The sequence below is a fragment of the Dermacentor albipictus genome, chromosome 3 (assembly GCF_038994185.2).
Source record: "Dermacentor albipictus isolate Rhodes 1998 colony chromosome 3, USDA_Dalb.pri_finalv2, whole genome shotgun sequence".
NCBI lineage: Eukaryota > Metazoa > Arthropoda > Arachnida > Ixodida > Ixodidae > Dermacentor > Dermacentor albipictus.
Genome location: NC_091823.1, coordinates 89695627 through 89721629, shown reverse-complemented (window position 1 = coordinate 89721629; position 26003 = coordinate 89695627). Strand labels below are relative to the sequence as shown.

The following is a 26003-nucleotide window of genomic DNA, read 5'->3' as shown; positions in this document are numbered from 1 at the left end:
ACCTGACGCTGGGAAGCAGGCCCCATTGTTTTGTTCCACGAACTCCTCTGGCTCACTCGATTACGCGCGGCGCCATCTATAGGTAAACTTTAACTTTTCTATTTCTCAAGGCGTGATAGACCTTGGATACCACGTATTTTTCAGATCATGGCCGGGTCTTGAATTATACGAATGATGTATTTGGAGCCATGTGCCATTTTGCTGCAATGAGAAGTACGAAGTCAGCTTGCGGCTGCTGAATCGTCACTATACGAGAAAGCGTAAAATAGTATAGTACGTACATGTGTGCATGCGCGAAACAGGTATCGGGAATTAATACCCGTGGGCGCATTATGAGAGTTAACATTGTGGGCAGACACACATAGGAAGCCGGCTCATGAAGGTACACTTATGTGAGGTGAGCTGCGTTTGTTTTCGCTGAAAACCTGTCACAATAAGGAAAATGACTTCTTAGCCGAGAAAATCACCCTCAGGGAACAGATTCGATCCTCCTATTTATTTATCGGCCGGACGTTTCATCATTATTTTCATATAAATTATTTCTGTCCATAGTTTTCGTCCGTTCAGCCCGAACATTGTTACTGAAGGCATTCTGATACTGCTAATAATGCGTAAATAAACCGACTCGCAGTTATCGCCAAGCGATTACGAGAAAGCTGATAGCCAGCACCCCTTCCAAAGGGTGGAAATCTTGTAAACTCGTCTCTACCACTCTGCTCACATTTAGTAAGCTTCCTTGAGGCCGCTGTTGTTCCAACACGCAGCAATTTTGTGTAAATGATAATTCCCGCATACACAAAAGGCGTTCCAGTTAAATTCGTTCACACAGGCCGGTAGATCGTAAAAAGCGCAATAGCGCTTGCACGGCCTTCTTCTGTGACGGTAGGTCTTTTCGATGTTGTAGAATTCTTTTTTCGGATAGCGCTTGGTCGTCCAGTTGGTCAAGTTCGTGGCGAAGGCATGCCCTCTGTGGACTGTACTGCGGGCAGGCACACAAGATATGGCCAATTGATTCTTCAAGGCCGCAGTGGTCACAGGTTGGGCTGTCGGTCATCCCTATGCGGAATGCATAGGCTTTGGTAAAGGCAACGCCCAACCAAAGTCGATATAAAAGCGTGGCGTCTCTACGGCGAAGCTGTGATGGCGCTCGAAGACTTAGTGTGGGATCAAGTGAGTACAGTCGCGTGTTTCTTAAATGTGGCTCATCTGACTGCGACGCGGTGCACTGCCGAGCAAGTACGCGGAGCTTCCGTGCCACGTCAGTTCTAGAAAGAGGAATTTGAATGTGGCGCTCCTCAGTATGGGCTGAGCGGGTAGCGTGATCCGCCCGTTCATTGCCGATACCGCAGTGACTTGGAAGCCACTGAAAGGTTATTTCATGGCCAGCATCACTTATATGTTGTAACATTTCTGTAATATGGAATATTAGTTGTTCGTGCGGTCCGCGTCGTAAAGGTGACAGTAGACTGCAGTGCCGCCTTCGAATCACAGAATATTGTCCATTTGTGTGCTGGTTCATCACCAATGTGATGAAGGGTAGTAAAGAGCGCTGCGAGATCTGCTGCCATCGATGTTGTCGCGTGGGTCGTCTTAAATTTGATTGTTGTAGCTTTCGCTGGTATTGACGATTGCCGCCGTGGAGCTGCTTGGAAGGACAGATCCATCAGTGTAAATATGCGTAGAGTCACGGTAGTTCTCGTACAAATATAGTAGCGTGAGCTGTCTAAGGGCTGGCGATGACAGATCAGCTTTTTTCGAGATACTAGGTATTGCGAGGTTGATTTTTGGCTGAGCAAGGCACCATGGAGGGATCGAAGGTCTCGCAGCCGGAGTGAAACAAGCTGGAAATAATTCATCATATGCGGTTAATAAGGCATCTGTCCAGAACTCCTCGTCACCACTTGGCCTCCCTAACAGCGGACAGACCACACACATCTTTCAGCCAGACGATAATGGGTCCTGAGTACTTCAATTGTTCCCCACCCCCCTTTTTTTAGCGTTTTCCTCTGCCATATTTCTAACCCCTATCCCCCATCCACAGTGTAGGGTAGCAAACCGGAGACTCATATCTGGTTAACCTCCCTGCCTTTCCTCTTCATTCTCTCTCTATAACTCCCAGAATGCACATGCAAATACAAGTGCGCCTGTCACGAGAGGTCCGTTGCAATCACAATTTAGTGTTTTAGAACAAAAAATAATATCTTCAGCTGGTTGCCTCAAATGGGGGCATTTAATTAATACCCTTAATTATTGACCTTAGTACCTTTAATACCCTTAATTTATTATCCTTAATTTTGTACATAAAGACTTTTTTCCCTAAAATGATGTTATTATATGTACTTGCTGATACAGGTAGTTATCGCCCGTCTTTTCGACGTGTGTTTCCTTGTACACCTTAATTTGGCTCCATAATACTTATACCAAAAGCTCATCCCACTGCGAGCAGTTCAAGTCGATCTGCTCGCTTTATTTTCGAGGTTTACAACACTGACGTCGCCAGTCTACGTGCATTTTTTTCGAGGCTTGGAACTTTGACGGCCATTATAGGTCACCCATTTAAACAGATGCATTTATGTTCACGCGACGCCAGTACGCCTATCGTGCCAAGCATGCAATGATACACCAACCTGACCGCTGGAACAATTTACTTCGGCATGAGAATGAAACACCCATCACAAGGTAAAACGCTAACGGCACGGCCCAGCCTAAAACGTAAGCCGCCAACGTTTCATGTCAACTAAAACGAAAGCAGCGAGATGTTTTAATCGGCTCTCTGTTTTGAGCATCTAAAATTGCTTGCTTATCTGAGTACACGCCATTCATATCTTGCATCAGCCTCCGGCGAACGTGTTTTCGGCAGTCTTCACCCTGCCAACTCTCCTCCTGAGCCCACGGAAAACTTCTTTTAGTGGTTGCCTATCACGTTTGCCGCTTCTCCTTTCTAGTTTTGCTTGCTTATGTCCTCGATACAGCCTTGTGTCTTTTTGCGTTCGCTTCCATTTGCATCCAGCTGAAGAGAACGCCAGAGAGAGAGAGAGAGAGAGAGAGAGAGAGGATGTATGGACAGGCAGGGAAGTTAACCAGAAGTAGTTACGATTGGTTACAGATTCGCAGGTATAGCGACGGTTCCAATAAACTGTCCCATCAACTGTCGGTGACGGTTGTGAAAGTCAGAGTAATAAGCCAAGTGCGGAAAAAGCAACGCTGAATAAAGTTGTATCCAAAAAGTAAGCAAGATTGACACAAAAGCAGTGCGGGACATTCTTGGGGATGATTTTTTAAGTTGAAATGGTACAATACAGAGGAGCAGAGGGGAAGAAACAAGTCCAAAGAAAGCTGGCTTCGCATAAACTTATGCGACATATCTGATACCTTAGACTTGCCATGACGTCGTTGCAGAAGACCACTCGGTCTTCTTCTTTCACGAAAATAGCTCGAATGAGGAGTCCCACTTAATGCTTATCCTGCAGCTCCCGCCACACTGCTGATACTTTGTTACCTGCCTAAATTTTTTGTGCACAACTATCAAGTGCTTCTTGCTGGCTTGCGTTTACGCTAAATGGTTTCGATGACCGGTCACTGTCGAAGCACGCGATTTTACTCGGAACAGACCTCATCAATCGTTACAGCGGAAGGCAATAGAAGCACTCCATCTCTCCTGAAGTGGATAATTTGAGCGGATTCGATACTCCGTGTGCATTTTTTTTTTATTGGGGCACGTGAGTGTTTATTCCGTCCAGTGCCTCATAATATATATCTTCCTGTTATCTGCCAACACACCTCTTGAGGCCACTGTTTTACCAACAGAGAATAATATTGTGCGTGAGTGAAGGGAACAATTCACGAAACGCGCATGAAAACGTACGCTAAAGAAGTTATTTAGTTCTGTTCCCATTTCTACTTCCCTATGTCAAATTGCAGGTCAAAACATTGTTTCATGCCTATCTCACTGCATCTCTATTATAGTAAAGGTATCTCTCTTTTCTCATAGTAAAGGTAGCTAACCGAATATTCTGTTAAGACTGAGGCCGCTGCCTGCTGTGCTAATTGGTCGCTAGGAGACCCTTCAATGCGCTATGTGTAACTGTCCTTGCTACAGTGTACAGAGACAATCACACGCGCCCACGCTAGCTCAATTTGATTACGGATCATTGTCAGAGTAGACCTATTCGGAATGCTGACCTGACAATCCATCGCAGCAGAGGACGATGAAGGCACACTGTTCGAGTTCTTACGCCCGACAGAGGCTGTAGCCTGGGGCGCTATAACGTAAACTTATTCCAAACTTTTTTATTCCAATTCTGCTATCAGCCCTCCGCGATAGGTCAAAAACTCTTTTGGAACACCCTTACTTCACCTGTCTGTCACGCGACGTCACGAAAACCGCGATACCTCCCTATCTGATATGATGTGTACACACTGATTATGCATGATTTGACCGAAAAAAGAAAAATAGTTATTTCTGATTTGACGCCTTTTCGCCATTACCCCCCGGCTATTGGTCAAAAGTTTTCGGGCTGCACCCACTTCACCTGCCTGACACGCGACGTCACAAAACCGCGAAACCTCACCACGTCAAAGTGACGTGAACGCATTAAAGATGCATTAATATGCCGAACAAAACTGAATTTTCATCTGAATAGCCGCAGGCTGCCCCGTTCCGAAAGGAAGAAAAGATGGCTGCCGCCGATCGCTCAGGCGCTGGCTACTCGCATCTGCCGGAGAGCATGGGTTTATTTGTGTATAATAAAACTTTTCGCGTGGCCGTGCAAGTTTTCGAGCACTTTCGGCACGTTTACGACCTCATTCTACCAACTCTTCTTTGCTGAGGATCCGTTTTAGGGTCATTCTTAAGCTTCCGTTGCATGCCGCCGCCATTTTCCACCAGCCACCGCTAGCTAAGTAAAGGAAAGCGGGCCAATCGCAGACGCCGGCACTACCCTCTTCCTCCGGTTATCGATTTTCAGTGCAGTGGCTCGGCCCCATCGAATCCCATCCCTCTCCACTTGAGCGTGCTCCTCGCCTCTTGTGAGTCAATTAGATACAAGCCGCTGAGTGTAGGCAATGTTATTTGTTTTTCAAGCAAACAAAAGTGACCTCCTATGAACGAGGAGAGCGTTCGATTGGTTTGTTCAGACAACCCCGCGGGTGACCGCCTGGTGCTTGCGTCGGTGGTTACGCAAATTTTACGTCAGCAGATTGGAATAAAAACATATTGGAATAGCTTTACGTCATAGGGCCCCTGAACTAGTGTTCATTGCGCTGTAAAGAGATCCTGTGCTGTGATAGTGTGCGCTGATCTTGAGGTACTGTTATTGCGTGTCTGTGCCCTTTGTGTGTCTACCTCTACTTCCTTGTCATCTGTATACTTCCTTTGTTTCGTCTCCCTTTCTCTCCGTCATTCTCTCTATATTGACAGATGAAGTTTATTAAAACAACAAACATATACGAAAAGTGCGGGACATACACGTACTTTGCAGCTACGCTCCTTTTCTTTCGTAGTGCGTCCTCGGGTTTCACGAGTACTCTTAGACCACAAAAGTCAACGTATGGGTGTCAAGTGTGTCGTTTGCACATCTAGCATCTCAGGTCTACTTAGCATCCTATGACCAAGAGCCGTACATGCGATATATCTTTGCCAATCAAAATACGAAGGAATATTTGTTTCTTCTTCCGTCAAGGCAATGAATGCTTTTTTTTTGTCAAGAACTGACGACACGAAGGCCACTGCTTTGTCTTCAAGAGACTATAACTATACGATCTGAATAAATATTATCACGCAATACACGGCATATGTGCACCCAGCAGACGCAGGCAGAGCTGTGAAATTAGGAATTAGGCAAACTACCCTTATAGGAATGAATATTGAAAAGATGGATATTGAAAACAAGGTAAATATAATGAATCTAAGACAAGCAACTAAGAAAAACAAAACAAGGAGTACATGTTAAATAACGTTAAAGGAGCTACATAGGACTCCACTTTTGTGTGCGTAATGCTCTGTTCTTTGGCTCACTCTCTTCTTCGCACCGGTAGGCTGCCCGTTAACAATTACAACTGCATCATCGTCCTTCGAATGTCTGCTGACATAATGCTTTTACTGAACAGTCCAGTCACTGCTAAGCAATGAGAGAAACGTGGCGACTTTGAGGTGTCATTTCATCGAAGTATTTTTTTCATGTATTGCTGTCCCGTTTGCTTCTTCCGGCTGTAGGTACGATTATGGCGCCGAAATCACAAAGCTTCTCGCTCGAAATTGCTATTTCTCTTTGGCTGGCTGCCTCCGCAGAACGTGTGTCCAGCATCACGATTGGCTAGAATTTTTCTCTTACGAACATTTCTAGCCTAAGAGGTTTCTGGAACCTATGTTTCCGGAGTGTCTGGAGCCCTTTATGTGGCTTCCCACATAGAGGGTATAGCTAAGAACACTAAATTGAATTGAAAATGCCGAAGTAACCAGCATAGTGTATGCTGCAAAGAAGAGTGTTGACTGCAGCTTGGCACAATCCTATGCCCATTCGAAGTACATCTACTCAAAGTTAAGCGTTAGCTCTCAACTAGTAATCTGCATCTCTGTTTGATAATGTACATGGAGGCACACCTGGATATTCATTCCTATAAATACAATCTGAATCATATTGCTAATTTCGAACTAAAGTAAAACAAATTTAAGTATCTAGAGGCGAACATAAGCTGCTTCTATAATAACGGGCGAAGATGAAATGCAGAACTATGAAACAGTGATCATCAAAGGCGATAGCGACTCGTACTTCTATTTACTTAAGACTGTCTTCCGCGTGTAAATATAGAGGTGAATGAAATACGCACGCTATGTAATTGCTCCTGGAGTACGCACGCCGATGATAAAAATTGCCCATCAGATACGTTATACTACGGGAGTGCAAACCTTCTCATCCTTTCCGTGATCCTGTCTCTCCGCTTCTGATTGCCTGCACCGCACTTCTCTGCATTATTATTATTAATTTTTTTTACTTACACAGCGATCAGCGCGGCTTAATTTGGCCCCCGCATTCGTATCTGGTGTGCGTCGGCGTGCCCGCCACACTGCTTGCTGTAAATACGTTTTGCGCGCGCGAGCGCCCAAGAGTGTCGTGCACCGCGAAAGGAGACGTTAGGACCACTTGGAATACGTCCGGTGCCGCACATGGCAACAGATTGCGCGCGGTTCCCGCGCTCGGAGCGGTTTTAAAAGGAAGGACGACGTCACGGGCGACGAAATGGCAACGCCAGAAAGAAATGCATAGAGGGCGCGCTACGTGGTAGTCTGCCTCGCGCTTCGCGATGCGGTCCGAGTTCCACGCATCAGTTGGCTCGCGTGTAAGGTACACGTGAATGATTGAAGAAAACCATGCTTTTTCTTTTCGTTGTCGTCCATTTGCTTCGCGGTTATATATATATATATGCACGCATTCGTCAAACCGCGCTGCATATCGAAATCGAATGCACGGTCTTCTTTGCTCAGAAGGTTGCGCTCGACAATCCACTTATTTCTTGAGCCAAACCAGTGGTTCTTCGACCAGGGCCCGGAATTTTCAGCTGAGTACATCTAGCGCGGAAGAATAAGAGCAAGCGGTAGACGAGGCAGTGATGCAGACAAGGGAGAGGAAATACCTTGGAACCTGCTTCAACATCTCAGGACGCTGACACGCCTGAAGTTTTCACTTATTGTTTCATGCAAGAACGAATCAACTAGCCCTAGCAACACATTCTATTAAAGCCCATCTAACGATTATTTTACGGAGACTCGACAGCGCATAGCAGCCACTCGTATATTGCGTCAATAGTCCAATCCCTTAAAATTAAATTATGGGGTTTTACGCGCCAAAACCACGATCTGTTTAATAGGCACGCCGTAATGGGGGTCTCCGGAAATTTGTACCACCTAAGGTTCCTTTAACGTGCACCTAAATCTAAGTACACGGGTGTTGTCACATTTCGCCCCCATCGAAATGCGACCGCCGTGGTTGGGATTCGATCCTGCGACCTCGTGCTTAGCATTTCAACACCATAGCCAATAAGCAACCACGGCGGGTAGTCCGATCCCTTCTATATTATTTGTGTCATGCCGCTTCCGTCATGATCAGCCACCTCCTAGTAATACTATCGGATGAATTGCTGTCAGGATGGACCTCACGTCATTGCATAAGTGAAACAGCTCGTTGTCCACCTGGATCCCTTATTTAGCTTATTTAACGGAAAATAAGAATAAACGTTAACAAAAGAACTATCATATAAACTTTCTTTCTTTCTTTCCTTCTTTCTTTCTTTCTTTCTTTCTGTCTTTCTTTCTTTCTTTCTTTCTTTCTTTCTTTCTTTCTTTCTTTCTTTCTTTCTTTCTTGACATAAACACACGAATTGGGTTAATCGAAAAAGTTCGCGGCCTGTGTGTTCAGAAATTTATCCAAAGGCCCAGACCATTAAGTACGAGATTAACCCGTAAGCGAGAAAAGCGCCAAGTGCTGTGTTGCGGAGCGTCTTTGTAGTCACAGCCGGCTCATTTCTAAGTCCTACTGGTGGAGAACTCGCCACTTTCATTTGCGCAGCAATCGTGCAGACGTATATCGCTCTAGCGAACGGGGTGGAGTATAAGCGGCACAGAATGAAAGCGAGGAAGGGCCAAATAGAAGGGAAAAAAAAAACACCAAGACAAAATAAAAAAAAAGGAGAAAGAAAGATAGGAGATTAAAAAAAAAAGACAGAACGGAAGTGCTCATGAGAGAGCCATCTACAGAGACAGACTCTGAGAACAGAGATGGAGTGAGAGAGAGAGAGAGAGAGAAAAAAAAGCAAGGAATTAAAATCTCTGAACTGGGCAGACCCGTAAACACTGAAAAGCTGGAGGAGTTACAGGCCCGAAATAAGCAGCGCGCGCTCGCTCGCTCGTGCGACTACGCGACGACGTCGAGCAAGGGGTTGAATCAAGCCGCTCGGAATGTACGCGATTTACGCGCGCGCTTAGACTCCCTCGCTGCCTCGGGAGTGTACGCTCTACGCCACGCCGCCGCCCGTACACTCCGTTCCGCCCTCCCACGTCAACTTCCGGGCGCGCTCGTTCATGAGCCGGCAGTAGAGGAGGATGGCGATTGTTTGTTTGCTGCTTTCGACGTCTTCCCGCCCACACGCACCCTTGGCACATAGTGAGCCCGAGCCACTACAGAGGAGTGTGGTGTAGTTGTTTTGCCTCCAACTGCTCACCTCATGTTGGGCCTTTGAGTTCTTCTTCTTCTTCTTCGGTTCGTTCTGTCTACTTTTTCCCCCCTCTCCTCCCTTTATGAAAGAAGCGCGCACACTCTTGAGACCGTCGTGCGCCACACACACCCTATTTAGGAACGTAACTCGACTCTGTGGGTACGGAGCTAACCGCTACGGTCCCGCAGGGGACTCGAGAAAAAAGAAAGAAAAAAAAGGCTAGAAAAATTAACGCAGACAGAGACGTAGAGCGCGGCGCAGCTACATGGGTTGCTCGCCCTGGAAGGGCTCGGTATAAGGACTTGAATGAAAAAAAGAAAAAACACTTTAGGCAGGAAATATCGCGGAAAGAAAGTGAATAATCGTTCGTAAACGGACACTCAAAATGCAACCGCAATTAAGCTTTGCACGCGGAATGCCCTTCGCTGCGTCGGTCGAGGTGCGCTTGATGGCGAGTGACGACCGTTGCAAGCCGTGCTCGTGATAAAACGCCAGCGTTTTTCTCAGACCCGCCGGTGTGTATGGCGAGGTGAACGGCTGTGGCACAGTCATAATTTCTCTTCGTCAAGCTGACATTAAAAAAAAGGAGAAAAGAAGAGAACTGAAATGAAAGCAAGAGAGAAGAGCAGTGAGGTGGTAGACATGGCTGCATGATAGTGCTGCTAGAGCACGGACCTATCTCAACTGCCGCGGGCCAAAAAGCTTCGTGTACCAGCTCCAGCTCAAGTACACGATCAACGCCATTCGACTATAAGCTAGATCTTGCCAGGATTTACCGTTACACGTGTTCTGACCGAAAAGTAAAAGGAAAACGAGATCGCCTGACAGGGAGCAGCGACGTAGATATATTACTTTGAGACTTCTCTGGGTTGCTATTAAACGCGCGTGAAACTTGCGACAGCGTGGCTTTAATGTTAGTCAGAAATGTTGCTTGATATGATATGTGATGGTGGTGCACACGCGCAAGTGAAACAATAAATAATATTACCGCCCATCCCGCGTTTGAAAGCAAACGTGTAGGTAAAATCAGGGTGCTTCAAAACTTTCCTTGAAGGAAAGTATAGAGGGACCCTGGTAAAATTTTCCTCACTAGAGATCAAGAACGTAACATAACTGCAACGCGTGCATTGAAATAATAATAATAATATTTGGGGTTTTACGTGCCAAAACCACTTTCTGATTATGAGGCACGCCGTAGTGGAGGACTCCGGAAATTTTGACCACCTGGGGTTCTTTAACGTGCACCTAAATCTAAGCACACGGGTGTTTTCGCATTTCGCCCCCATCGAAATGCGGCCGCCGTGGCCGGGATTCGATCCCGCGACCTCGTGCTCAGCAGCCCAACACCATAGCCACTGAGCAACCACGGCGGGTCGCATTGAAAGCGGTAACTTGTAATAGAAGTTGGAATTACGACAATTTTATGTACGTATGGTTACCAGGTAAATATTAAGGTATGAGCTGTTTACTAGAGTTATAAACTTAAATTAGAATAATGTTTAAGCAACATTTTCATACTCGTAATGGCATCAGTGGCGTACATATAAAACGTGCCGTAAGTAATGTGTTCCATTTAACTTGAAGTGTCCCCTCTATGCATGTGCAGCGGCTCACGAGGTTTATTTGCATGTACAACTGGAGCTGTTGAACGCTCCAGCTGTATCCGTTACCTATAATCCAGCAACTGCCACCAGTTCACCCAAGAAAAGACGCGGCGGCACCGGTGTGTGCCCACGCTTGGCGTTTCCAGCGATCCCTCTGGACAGATGCAAGCCAACAGTAGGGAAATCCATACAAAGTTGATCCATCGTGTGACTTCTACATGCCGCAAGGCCTATATGGACGAGACCAAAGATGCCTGTACCGTATCAGACTGAACACGAATTACTTCAAGTGCAAAATTCAACTGACGGAATCACCAATGTGCTTGAAATGTAACACCCCTGAAGACTTGCAACATGTTCTGCGTGAATGTTGCCACTACGAGCCCACGCACCACGAGCGATAACGAAACTTTGTAAATATATCTGTAGTGTATATATAATATATGTGGAGCGCATGGAGCACATGGAATAGCACGTCAGGCGAACAGCCAGGCTAGTATCTCCAGCATATCACTAAATCTTGTTTCTCTATCTCTGTCACCAGTTACATGGCATGTCTGATAGAGGTGCCCTGGAAAACACTGACCCTGCAAGTCAGTGTATTCAAGTGAGTGTAGCCAGAGAACTTTATTACGCAGCCGTTTTTAGTCTGCATAGTTAACCATGAATACTCACATACGTATACATCATGTTCAAGGATGATCTCAAGACTACAGTCTAGAGACAGAGGAAAGAAAGATAGCGAGAAGGCAGGAATGTTAATAAAAAAAGCATCTGGTTGGCTGCGGCTGGGGTGATTTGTTTATTTCTTTGCAGAAAAGAACTGGGTTGGAGTGTCCATGCCATCAATGTTACAGCTACGCTGGGTGTGGCTCGCGCGCGCTGACACGCGCGCACGCGCACACGCACATGCAGACGCACATGCGCACGCATGTGCAATTGCACGCGCACACACGCACGCGCCAAATGTGAAGTCGTTGCTACATTCACGTGTGCCACGACATTGGGAAACATTGCGTATAACAGCCATTGCGTATCCGAACCTTGTGCGATGTGATTTCAAGTATATATATGCTCGACACGAATGGTGTAATGGGGGTGCTCGACACGAATAGTTTCTGGAAGACACGCGGGCACCAGCGATTACTCTGGAACCTTCGATGACTGATGTATAAAAGCCGACGCGCTTAACCAGGACCACCTTGATAGCACAAGGCCTGTTCCTTCCCATCCGTGACGTCGTGCTAGTGGCCCCACTGCCATATAATCTAATGGGTATGCTCCCGAGTAAGCCGCGGTGATTTTGACGTCACCGCTTTCGTCGCGGCAGCCTTGGCAATGGAAATTGCGGGCCAGTAGCGCGATGTCATGGATCGGAGTGAACAGGCCTTGTGCAATCTAGGTGGTGGTGGCTTAACCAGCTGATCAGATTTTCGACGATCGCCGCTATCATTGTGCTTCAAGTGTAGCCTGTTTTTGAGGGCACAGGTTCGCCCGATAAAATACTAGTTTCGCCATTTAGGGTTTTGCTGCTTTCTTCACCATTACTACCACGTGACAATATTGTACCCCCAATTTCGCCAACTGAGTGGCATATAAAGTGGTTTCGGGACAATGGGCCAATTTCCTACGGGTTTCATAAAGAACACATGAAGTCTTTTACAGTGACTCTATAATTTGAAGAAAATGGCTTAACACTTATTCAATGTTTGCCGGCACAGTACGCATAACATGGCCCACTTACTTTCAATTTTAAACTCGCTGTCACGCTAAATTCTCTCGGGACACAAGGACAGCTGGCGTATAACGGCCGTATAACAATTTCAAGTGCTATACGTAAACTTTTGCAAGGCCCGTATATGCAAGGCCCGCTTTAAACATTGCAGACGTTCAACGAAGATGCGCGCACCTCTGTTGTGTATAATCAAACAGGAAATAAATACAAAAGAAATGTACGTATGTAAGTTCACTACATAAGTACCTCTAATGTACACACACTTCCTAATGAAATACCGCGTGATATTCAACGTTTTTTTAAAAATCTTTACATTTCCTAAGCCAATCCTTGGGCCACTGCGCGTGCGCCACCACATATCTGAACATTCCTGACCAATCCTTTGGAATGGGGAATGTACCTCAGTGTACTTGAATATGTATACTGTGACTCAAAGGATATATTATATATGGGTCGTTCGTCTATATCTGCATACACTTCTTCACACCATCCGTTTCCCGATAAGGATCAAACATCACCGACTTCTCACTGTGGATCCATCTGAACAGTGTGGTCGGTCGTGATTTGGGCTGTCTTGTGTACAGGGTGGCACATAAGCACAAACATCGTATTACATTAAAATAAATTGTGGCCAGGGCGGTTCATAAACATTGCATCATGTTACAATTTACATCAAAAGAAATCAAAGGCATTTCTACGCACAGTATTTCAATTATATGCAGCATTTAATTAACCACTTCACGATAGTTTCGCTTCACGTGGATACCAACATACGCGTTTGACTTGCCGTCCTTTTTGCTTTCCCTTTTTTTTTTACGTATATGCTGCTATAGAGACACTGATTCTCCCTTCTGAGTGACATAAATAATTGGATCTCCCAGGAAAGCGGGGGAAATTAAGTACGCTCTTTGTATCAAATCCATAAAAAGGGAAGATAAAGGTAATTTCGTCATTATTTTCAACGTTCCAAATAGACCTGCAGACTTCGAATGTTCGGTGAAGTTCCCGCCAGAAATGGCCCCCGTCCTTTACAAACACACAGGTGCTGTAACATTTGGTTCCTCCGAGACACCGGACAAACTTTCTGCGGGTTTTATAGAACGCCTCTAAACGGGGAGGAGGTTGGGGGGTTGGAGGATAAAGGTTCACCAATATTTATTTATCCCCTAATTAACCCGGTCCCAGGTCTATGCCAGTGAATTGAACGAATGGCCCTGCAGCAATGTGCAGTTAATATTAGGTCGGGCAAATCACTATTGTCATGCAGCCTACGTGCTTCGTAATTTGTGCGAGGTTTCGCGCGCGACGCACTTTCTGGTAATAGTGGCACCTGCGCATGTAATTAGAATGCTACATGACACGACATGACAAGAAGATTATTGAGGTCCTGAAGAGCTAAGGTCCGGGACACCTGGGATGAGCCGATGGCTTCACCCATGACGGGACTGCCAGGCCGAGACCCACCGCAACATCGTGGGCCTTCTGGCCGGCCTGGCGTTGTTGCAGATATGCTGGACAATTGAGGGCGGATTCCCAGGAGACCTTGGTTAGAAGTGAAGAGGCCTCTAAGGCGGGGCACAGCCAGAGCATGTGTTCAAGATTACAACATTCGTATCCGAAATTGCGACATTCCTGTGAGTTTTGCTGGTCGAGTAAGTACATTAAGCGAGGAGTAGGGTAAGATCTAGTCTGTAGCATTCTAAGTGTAGAGGCCTGGGCCCTGTCAAGCTCGGGGTGTGGCAGGGGGAATGTGCAACGGCTAAGCTTATAATGAGTGGTAATCTCGTGGTCTCTATGAAGCGAGTCTTTTCCTAGATCTATGGGAATTTCTGAGGCACCAGGTTCAACTGCGCGGTCCGTGAAGTCACACGCAAACCCATGGGCAGCCTCATTGGGGTTAATCCCATTCGGTGAAGAAGAAGAGTTCGAATGCTGCAAAGCGCATTACTGCACTGGACAAGGACAACATCGAGTGCATTGCGAAGTAGAAAATGTTCTTCTGAAAATGGCAGTCTCGACTTTGAGAGCTTTGCATAGTGTCGTAGTAAACCAGTTCGTAACGCGAGGAATGGCCCAAGTGTGGCGACATTTTTTTTTCTTGCTTTTAGTTTTCCGAACCATCCTTCCGTTCTTTACACATTCATAGCGCCCTTGGCAACCAGCGTTTGTACATTTAAAAGAACTGAGTGGAGCGTAAGCACTGTCTTCCGCCGTTCTATATAACTGACTGTCTGCACTCATCCTTTAAGTGACGTGTCTGCACTGAAACGCACTATGAAAAAAATCTTGACTGCTGACATTATTCGGGGTAATCGAAGTTTATGTCAGTGCATGGGTGTTTTCGCGCATCAGCCCACTCGGAAAGCCTGTGCCGCTATTGAGAATATAGCCCGCGACTGTCTCTAAGCGCAGAACTGGTATGAACAAGCACGTGCGCTTTAACACGCTTCTTTGGGTCGACAAAACTGCGCGTGAATCACTTCTCACTTAACGCAATGAGTCAAAAATCTGCAGCATTCTTGCATACTTGACGAACAAACAGGCGTGTATATCCACATATCTTTGTTGAAGGTAATTTCTCGCCCTCTGCGATTCCTTCTCCTTAATCATGACCCACAGGTAACCTCGAAATAGATAGACCACGTTGCCCTTCAACGGAATTCGGCAGAGTTACAAGAGTACAACACGAGGAGTTGTGCGATTCAAATGCTGGCAACATTGCTTCAAGCCTCGAGGCACCGAACTTCGATAGTAAGTACAGCAGTTACTAACAACGCGTCGTTATCGTAGTGGCAAATAGTGCTATTCAAAAACAAGGCAGGCAAACTCGAAATGACGGACAAGAGGAGCATAAGCAAGGTACAATAGACGTTCACTGATGCAGGCAACGCGAACAACGCCGCTCTGGACTGTCTGCAGCACTGCACACGTTCGAGGCGACCAGGCACAACTGCTGCCCGAACCTGCCGCTATGCCACCGTTCGCGGAAGGGGTCAAGGAGTTACGCACAGTCCAACGAGTCCGATTACCCCACAGAAGCGCGCGCACAGCTGGTGGCCGGTCACGGCGGCGCGACCACAATGAAAGTATCGCACGCACGCACAGACACGCGCGGTCCGATACGAATCGCGCGGCGGTCGGTGCCGCGGAAGCGAAAACGAAGCGGTTTTTCCGACATTTCGGCCCCAACGCGCGACGGGCCATTTCTCATGCGGCCACCGGCCGCGGCGGGTGGCTTTCAGGACAACGGGCTCTGGGGCCCCGTCACTGCCGCAGCCGCAGCCGCCGCCGCTGCTGCTGCTGCCGGTGCTGTTAGTGCGGCGTCTACACGGCTGCACGCGCAAATGAGAACGAGAGCGCCGCCGCTGCTTCGACGAATGCTCAGTGGTGCCCAGCGGGAGGCGCTGACCGCCTTCTCCGTGAGTTTATAATGCACTGGCCAAGAGGCGGCGTGTCCACGCGCCTGCAAATCCAAGCCAGGCCGCGGGGCAATGGGCCAGTTGGGCGTGCGGCTCATCCATTACGGGTATGAGGGGAGCGTTATTACGAACACTGCAGCTTACGCCAGGGCTACCGCTGTGTCGAGGACCTGCCGTGTACGGAGTCCCACAGCGCGTATGCTGCATGCCGCGCGGCAGCTCAATAAGCCGCAAATGCGGCTGCTTGGACCGGCGCTGCTGCTCTTGTTGCTGCTGCCACCGCTCTCCTTCTGGCTACTGAATCCGTTCACCTGTAACGCGGTTCGGTGGTTCGGGCCAAAGACAAAGAAGCCGGTGACTGCTGTGCACGTGGCGGTATGCCTGCTCGAGCCAATGGGCTTCGTTCGTTCGGCTTGCCCAACTCGAGCGTCGGGACATAATTCAGCGAGCGTGCGAGCATACCTGCTCTGCGTGCGTGCGGTCAGTCGGTGTGGCAGTTGAATGCTTGCATGAATGACCTTTTTTGAGGCGGTTTGCGCGTGCCTAATGACTTCCGCTCCCGCTGCGCTATTGCTGCGCTTCCGTACACGCGCTCGTGTCGAGCCCACTTTCACGGTATATGCTCGGCGACGGCATGCTAAGCACAAAAGTGAATTTATGCTCGTAACCAGCCAGCAGGAGCTGTACGGCGGAGATTAAGTATGCGAAACCAGTAACGCGGGAACTTGCGTAACAGCCAAGTAAGTGTTTTACGAAGCGATAAGAGATTGAATAAAATTACGCTGCTAACTGCTGGCCGTTACTTGGCTCACGTGAGACCTTTCCCATCAAGTGGCGCTAAAGCTCAGTTGTTTCAGTGTTCTTTACGTGTCGGTTCTTTTTCCTGTTCGTTTGTTTATTGATGACAGTAAAAATTGCAATGCGGTGTGCAATAAGCGGTACAATGTATTAAACAGCATGCAGTATGATGCTACGATATGCATCGTTGCAAGAAATGTACGGTCGTATACGTTTACAACCTCTATTGAAACAAATATTTGGACCTGTAAGGTCTTTGGGAAAGCTGAATTATCATTGTAATCTAGATTCCACCTGTTTTTAACGCGTATAGGACGCAACCTCATAATGTCAAAGATTGCATTCAATGAGAAAGAAGTAGTAACAGGTTCGAAGCTGGCACCGCAAGAACGAGCAGGCTGCTAATGGCCTTCACACAGCAAAAGCATCGACGACAACAACAACAACAACAACAACAACAACAGCCATACAGGAACTCCTCCAGCCTCGATTCAATGACTGCGCAAAGCAACTTCAATGCCATCATATGCATGCGTGCCTTTGCATTCCTAGCAACCACAGACTGTTACGAACTTGCACCGCTGCACCACGATTACGGCTTTGTGGTCCCGTAGCGCTCGTCACCCGTTTCGTGACAGAGCGTTGGTAGCGAAGACTCCGAGCCTGGCGTCGATGAGAATAACAAAAGGGACTTTGTACATTATATACAGGTTATCATACAGGACATGAACGGGTCGGCACTGGGGCCGAGTGCTCACAACAAACGCGACTGTTCTCGCACGACGACGTCCGGCGAAAACGCGTAACACATCTCACCCCAGTCGGGAGCGACACTGTCTCCCGGTGGGTCGGCGGATCCTGTTTTCGAGGTGGCGCGTCGCTTCTTTTATAATCCCCGAGGAACCATTGTCACGCAAACGGCCCAATACAAAGTCAGCACACGACGGTCGTCCGAGGAGTCCAACCAGCGACCGCGCTGGCCACCCGTTTCAAAGTTCGCGCGCGCGGTGACCTCCAGGCAAAGGGAGGTGCGGCGCCGGGCTGTCTGGCACACGCTGGCACGTCCAAACATGCGGCTCGTCGAGGCTTCTCCCGCAGGACCCCGCTGCCTGACGGCTCAGCATCTTGACTGGTGAAGGGAGAATTAGGGCGCTCGCAGGATAGATTCTGCATCTTGCAGATTCGGAATCCGGGCTTGTGGTGATGGCACAACAGCATCCCCGCCCTCAGATAAGGCGCCGGGAAGACGAGCTGCCTCCACGTGGCTCGGATGCCAGGCGCGCACGTTCGTCAGGCTCGTCCAAGTTCACGTCCAGTGTCGGGACGCCAGGTAACTTCACGTGCCCAGGTCCGACTCGCCAGGACAGGAGCTCTGCTCACCGCGTCGTCGCCAAGGCACCTTGACCAGCTCCGCTCGGGTCGTTCCTAAGACCTTGCTTCTCGCCACTGGTCCCGCTTGGTCGTTCTGCAGCTTGCAAAACCGACCGGCAAAAGGCAACACCCAACACGAACAAGTGCCCTCTGTCTCCCGTCAAACACCAGACAAGGCCATAATCCAAATCAACCTAACTAAATAGCTATCCCCCTTTTGCTCCCGCTGCAACAGGAGGCAGGTGTACGATCTAGTACACAAGGCTCAAACAACCAGTTTTCAAATTAACAACGCAACAAAATAGAAACAATTAATAATCAGCAATAATAATGACAAATAGAATGGTCCCCTTGAAATCACTTGGACCGAAAACATACTTCTGAGGAAGCAAATGAGGTCATTCATTTTTCCCGGCGATATTTTCGCGGAATCCGAAGCTGCTTATATTTGCGACCCTGCTTATCCGTGTAGCGGCGGTACAATAAGCCAGATTCCTTGCCAAATGAAACCCTCTTTTTTTTCACTCCCCGTTTGACGCTCTTCCTCAGATCGGCTAATGAACAGCCTTCCTGTTGCTCGCGAATCAGACTTTCTCTTTCAACTGCAGCCTGCTCCTGCCGGCTGGCGGAAACCGGAGCGAGTGTGGAGCCCGCGTCGCCTAATTGCGGCGTCGCGTCTATATCGCGGCTAGCACTGCACGCGTCACTCCCACTCACTTCCAGGACCCGCTCGTCTAGGCCAGCCTCCGAGCTCTGCCTCTCCCGTGACTGCTCGCCACTCAAGTTACTGTGATCGGTCCGTGTGCCGCACCGCCTTTCGCTCACAGCTAAGTCAAGTTCCCTCGACAGCGGGCGCGCTTTGGATCGCGTGGGGGCCATGTACGCCACGTCGGCAAAGAATGGTTTGCCCTGATCCCTCAGCAGCTGCTCCGAGCTATTTGAGAAGAGGTAGGAAAATTGCTCCGGGAGGGCGGCTGACACAGCGGCTTCGGTGTTAAGTTTCCCAAATTCTCCTTCAATGATAACCGTTGCGATCGGTAAACAGACGCTCTCCTTCTCGGCCACTTGCCGTATCCTAACGCACTCTCCCGTAAAATCCCTCGAGGAGACGAAAGACGGGTGAACAACGTCCATAGTTGCTGCAGAGTCCCGCAGTGCTCGGCACTTCTTGCCGTTTACCTTAATTTCCTGCACATAGGGCTCCAATAGACGTATGTTCTTGTGAGTTTCCTGTATCGTTGCAAAAGCAATTCTCTCTGGGCAGCTTGCAGCGATGTGCCCTTGCTTTTTGCAATTGTAGCAGGTTAACGGTTTCCGTTTTTCAAAAGAACGCGTCATTTCGTTTCGCTATTTCGGACCATCGTCATCATTCTGAGATGCATTCTGTCCTTCCCTTACAGTTTCTTTGGTAAGGGATTCGTCGTCCCGAAACTCGCGACGCGTGATTTGCTTCCGTTCGTTCCCGAAAAACCAATCTCTCCTATCAGCTTTTTCTACGCGCACTGCCTTGCTGTGCAAGCTGCGGCGTGTGTAATACTCTTCCGCTAACTCTGCTGCCTTGTTTAGCTTAACCTCCTTTAGCCTATCTTGCAGCCAGAGCCGGACATCCTCATCAATGCAACGGTAGAACTGCTCCAACGCGATGCATTCGACAATTTTGTCGCGGTCGTCGTAAACCTCTTCGCCCTTCAGCCATTCCACCAAGTCGGCTTTTAGACGAAACGCGAAGTCAACATTCGACTCCTTACCCTTTTTTGCATACCGGAACCTCTGCCGGAAAGCTTCGGGCGACAATTTGTACTTCCGCAGTAGCGCTTCCTTCACATCACTGTAGCTCTCAAACGCCTCTTTCGATAAGCAAGTTATTACGTCTGATGCCTCCCCAGGAAGCAACGCTAACAGATTCTGTGCCCAAAGGGATCGCTCAATGCTATTCCGTTCGCACACGTGCTCAAATTTCACGAGGTATTTGGCCATATCCTCTCCGACCACAAAGGGTGGAAGTTGATCGCGTATTCTTGGAACATTAGAAGTGAGACTAGGCGCCGGCGAGTTATTTCGGATCTCCAACTCTTTCATTTTAAGCTCGTGCTCACGTCGCTCCCTCTCTCTCCTTTCCTCCTTTTCCTCCTCACGAAGTTCCTTTTCTCTCCTTTCCTGCTTTTCCTCCTCGCGGCGTTCCTTTTCTCTCCTTTCCTGCTCGCAACGTTCCTTCTCCTCCCTTTCCCGACGTTCATTGATATCCGCCCAGGCCTCTGCGGCCTCCTCAGCCGTTACGTCCCCAGTCCTCATGACCTCAAGGATCGCATTCTTTCTTTTGGTTGAGCCCAACTCAATGCCCAACTCCTCACAAATTTCGAGAAGTTCCTTCACCTTGTACTTCTCCATCGTTCACACTGTCCTCCTGCTGTTTACCCTTTTTGAATATACCTGCCGTACGCTACTATAACACTACTAGTAAGACATATGCAAGTATTTCACACACTGCCCTGTTTACCTCCTCAGCATCCCCTGGTTTTCAAAACACTCTTACTAGGCTTGAAACACACAAGGTTATCACAATGCAACACCAAATCCTTCCCTAAGCTACTATAACCTGCGTCAGAGAAAGTCTGGTGTTTGAGGTAAACTTCAGGCACTCACCGCGCCGAGGTAGCTGATGCCGGTCAATCCCGTAGCTGCCATCCAGTGTTACGACATCCAACCGGTGCCAGCAGTGTTACGAACTTGCACCGCTGCACCACGATTACGGCTTTGTGGTCCCGTAGCGCTCGTCACCCGTTTCGTGACAGAGCGTTGGTAGCGAAGACTCCGAGCCTGGCGTCGATGAGAATAACAAAAGGGACTTTATACATTATATACAGGTTATCATACAGGACATGAACGGGTCGGCACTGGGGCCGAGTGCTCACAACAAACGCGACTGTTCTCGCACGACGACGTCCGGCGAAAACGCGTAACACATCTCACCCCAGTCGGGAGCGACACTGTCTCCCGGTGGGTCGGCGGATCCTGTTTTCGAGGTGGCGCGTCGCTTCTTTTATAATCCCCGAGGAACCATTGTCACGCAAACGGCCCAATACAAAGTCAGCACACGACGGTCGTCCGAGGAGTCCAACGAGCGACCGCGCTGGCCACCCGTTTCAAAGTTCGCGCGCGCGGTGACCTCCAGGCAAAGGGAGGTGCGGCGCCGGGCTGTCTGGCACACGCTGGCACGTCCAAACATGCGGCTCGTCGAGGCTTCTCCCGCAGGACCCCGCTGCCTGACGGCTCAGCATCTTGACTGGTGAAGGGAGAATTAGGGCGCTCGCAGGATAGATTCTGCATCTTGCAGATTCGGAATCCGGGCTTGTGGTGATGGCACAACAAGACACACGACCAAATGGATATTTACAGAAGGGCAGCTTAAGACGCGGCCAGTCGAGCGGAAAGTTTGCGCGAATTCGGGGGCTTCTTTCACAGTCGGAAAAACACTTTTATGTTGCACGTATCGAGCAATAGAAAACTGTATTTGGAGTTTTTCATCTTGCTCTACAATTTTCTCATTGACACTTTTCATCCAATTATATTTGAGAAGTTGATTAATTAATTTAGAATAACTATGTAATTAGGCGGAATCTAACAAATAACCAGATCATCTACTTCAACTACTTGTGTAAACAAGGTCTCAGCATATCACCAGAAAAATGCACACTAGTGGCATTTACTTGCATACCGATGACACCTTATGTCATATCAATCAATGTGCGGACCATTTTCTATGTCAGAACCCACAGATTTCTTGGCGTAATTATTGACCGAGACCTCTGTTGGAGCCCACACGTGGCCTACATGGAACGGCGCCTGGCAGCAACTTCCCAGTTGTTCAAATACTTGACAGGAAAGACGTGGGGGATGTCAGTAGACGTAATGCTGAAACTCTTCAGAGCTCTCTTTCTCGGTTCTCTAAGATATAGTCTACCTGTACTGAACAACACCTGCAAAACAAATATTCCGTGTTCTGCAGGCGGCACAAGCTCAAGCACTCAGAGTTTGCCTTGGTTTGCCCAGATGCATGTCAGTAGTGGCAACTATTGCGATTGCTCGGGACCATCCAATGCGAACTCACATTACGGTGGAAGCTCTGAGAACGCACATCAGACATTTTTCACGGGCCCTCTATCACCACCTTGCAGCACTACCTTCAGACAGGCACCAAGCATCATTCTTTAATACTATCGTCAAGTACAACGACAACCTTCCCTCGTGCTTCACCACTGCACCTAAACCATCGATACTCTCTTGGTGTCTTATCAGACCCGTAGTTCATCTCAGTGTACCAGGAATCGGGGAAAAAGCCTGCACTGCCGTCGCCTGTGCTGGAACAACTGTCTCCGCTTCTTCTGCACGAAAGGTACGCGGACAGCGAACACATTTATACTGATGGTTCCACAAACATCGAGTGTTCGTCCGGTGCTATGGTTGTCCCAGCAAGAGCTATTATCATCAGCTTTAGGACTGACCACCCAACAACATCGACATCTGCGGAACTAGCTGCTCTTCGCACTGCACTTTGTTTAGTCAATTGGGAGCCACCTCGACAATGGTCAACCTTCAGCGACTCAAAGGCAGCCCTACAATCTGTGCTATCAGCTCTGCGTCGCGGGCCATTCAAACAGCTCGTATTCGATATTAGATGCCTACTCCATACATCACAGGAGAAAGGACACCACGTGACGTTTCAGTGGCTGCCAAGTCACTGCGGCGTCATAGGAAACGAAGATGCCGATAATTCCGCTCGGGCAGCTCTTGAAGACGTACAAGAAGAGGCCATACCACTTTAACGGTCCGACGCAGCTAGCAGACTTCGAGTGCTTGCACAGAAGATCACGCTCTCTCTATGAGGCACACCAAACAGCCAGACCAGCCGGAGCAACCGTCAATACCACCTGCCTTCTTTGATGCATCTCTGTATGCCAACTGGACTCCGCTGAAGGGAGGCGACTCTGCTTTATCGCTTATGGCTAGGGGTGGCTTTCACGAAATCTTACTCATTTCGCATTGGAATGGCCGACAACGCTCTCTGCATGCCTGTCTTTGGGAGGAGACGCTGCAACTCATTCTGTGCGACTGTCCTGAATATAATGTTCAGCGACAGTCCCAGGCATCCGTTCTAGCGCACCTTGACACTAGACCATTGTCCCTCGAAACGATTTTCACATGCCGCCGACAGAAGACATCGCAGCTGAAGGCGACGAAGGGACTGCTTCAGTTTTTGAAAGAGATGGGATTGGAGAAGTGGCTGTGACAGTGATATCACGTACCACGCAAGAGCGATGGACTCTAACGGACGATGTGTGTGCTGTGATATGTGCTCTCTCTCTCTCTCCTTTCCCCATCTTTCGTCCCCACCATCCCGCTCCCATGTGTAGGGTAGGAAACCGGTTATCCTCCCTGCCTTTCCTTCGCCACTTTTTCCATCCTGCCTTCCTAATGTTTGGGTAAGCTTACGTGTGACTTCATATATATATATATATATGTATATATATGTATATATATATATATATATATATATATATATATATATATATATATATATATATATATATATATATATATATATATATATATATATGCACATACACGGGTGTACGCTCTTAAGCTCTCCCATCGCCTCTATACTTCTACTCCATGGCCAGACCTCCCACACTTCTCCAACGTACGCTTTTTTCCCCCTTTACAGTCTGCATGCTGACGCATTAAAAGGTTCAACAACGTACGCAACAAGAAAAGGAAGAACAACCTATGATCGGGCGTTACTGCGTCTCAAAAGTCGCGCGTCGTATATGTGCACGATCACGTCAGTAAACGTGCGCCGAGGAATAGACGCGCTCCCCCTCCACCGGCTCGTGTCACGGAAGAACACGACGACGGTGCGCAATCGATGAAGACAATCGCGGCGGCATTCATTGCGTGGCCGCGCGCGCGCGCGCCTTTAGCGACGAGTGTCTGAACGCTGCCGCCGACCGCCGGGCGACCAATCATGCCGCGATTTCGTTCCGCGGAGTTTTCTGGTTTCCTCCGTAATTGCGGCAATTTGGCCGCCGACGGACGGGCAAAACTTCCCGAGTCGTGCGAGCACGAGCACGCGAGCTCCACCTCCGTTTTCCAACTCACGCGGCGCTGCGTTACACGTTGTTTGCAGTCCCTGGTTCTCCTCCGTTTCCTGGTTATATTCCTTCTGTCCTCGTCTTCAATCTCTCTTTCCCTCCTTTCCTCTCACAAAGGGCAGCGAGGTGACTAGGGGAGTTTCTGTCTCTCTCTCTCTCTCTTTTTAAACTCTCGTCGCTGTATTGGCCAACAACGGATCCGTAACGCACGCGGGACGAGTTCGTTGGAGAAAGTTGCGCCCACCTATAAGGGCGCTGACGACATCAAAGGGAAAAGCGTTAAAGGGCCGGCCCGGCCCGACGAATCAAGCAAGCAAGAAACAATGGCCCCGGAAAGTGCGAGGCATCCATTATCCATTTACGTGGCCATAACGCCGCTCGTACGTCTCCCATGTAGCTTAGCTATATACTTCCACGGCACGAGCGTGTACACGCGTTGAGCGTTCATGCTTTCGCCTCGCTGGGCGGCAAAATGGTTGCGACAGCAGCATTAATGCGATCCGCACGAAGCTACAAATCATGTATGTAAATCCTGTACCAGCACTTGGGAGTTCACTAAAAAGCAGGGGAAAAAAAAATTGCAGAAGCAGAAGGAGACAAAGAGGGCGGGCAGTGTCACGCAAGACAGCCAGTAAAAACATAATGGCTTTTTGATAGGTGCGGATAACGGAGCCTTAGTGCAGACATAACGGCACCAACGAGAACGCAAGCCGGAGATGATTCATGAGAACTTGGTAACGTGGCTGTGGAGTGAGTCCGAATGTTAATTGGGTTAGCAGTTGTTAAATACGAGAAAAAAAAAACAAGAGATTGATAACTCCCACCTGCGCGAGCAATTTGTGGGTTTGAGATTCATTAAGCGATAACGACAGAGCAACATAATGCCGTATTCACGTTAGCAAAGCACTCTGATTCGCATGTTTTGTTGACAAAAAAAGAAATAAAAACTGCGCAAGATTTTAGTGGATTTACTGTAATTACAATTTGTTAAGGTCATCGAATAAGTGCAGTATTTGTATACGTACAAAACGATGCCTTCATTGGCCTCTTTTACAAACACCAGGCTGCACCAGGTTAAGGCTAACGTTTAGAACGCTGCAGATTTCTTTTAGGGCTCATAAAAGTTGAGTACATGTTAGTTTTCCTGCCTTGATGATATATGGAAAGGCGGCTTGTCTTCCCTGCCGGAAGTGGGATTAGCGACTTCCGTGCTTCGCAGCCGTCCGCGGTGGTTCTGAGTGCTGCAAGCATAATTGTACGAAACTACAGTGATCCAGTTACGCAAGAGTGCCGCTACTGATGCTATAATGACACTGCTGAACGTACACACCGCAGTTACCCCGAGGACGCGTATATAAGGTGTAAGAGGCATAGAGGTGGCTGCGGCTCATATAAAATACAAAACGCGATGCAACCACAGAGGTCGCTTCCACGTGTCTGGAAGTCTGGGCAGACGATTCTGTCCTTGCACCTTGTGCGCACGCGCACACGGTACGCACAGCACAAAAGAGAGTGAGGGAGCGAGAGAGAGAGAGAGAGACAGAGACCCCGTGGCTGACTGGCTATCACCAACGAGATGCTGTAATTACAGCCTCCAGCTGCGACGCGCAGCTTCACGGAACCTCGGCTTGCTTCGTCAAACAAGAAGCCCACAAAGTGTGCGGTTATGCCTAATAATGGGCACGGATCCCTGTCAGGAGCAATTATCCCCGTATCA

The 26003-nt window shown here is 48.4% G+C and overlaps 1 protein-coding gene across 1 annotated transcript in view; it reads right to left on the bottom strand.

Moving 5' to 3' along the window:
- The window catches only part of LOC139057471 (transcription factor Sox-5-like), an 884741-nt gene that overhangs the window by 605712 nt on the left and 253026 nt on the right, over nt 1–26003 (bottom strand). The gene's annotated exons all lie outside the window — the stretch shown is intronic.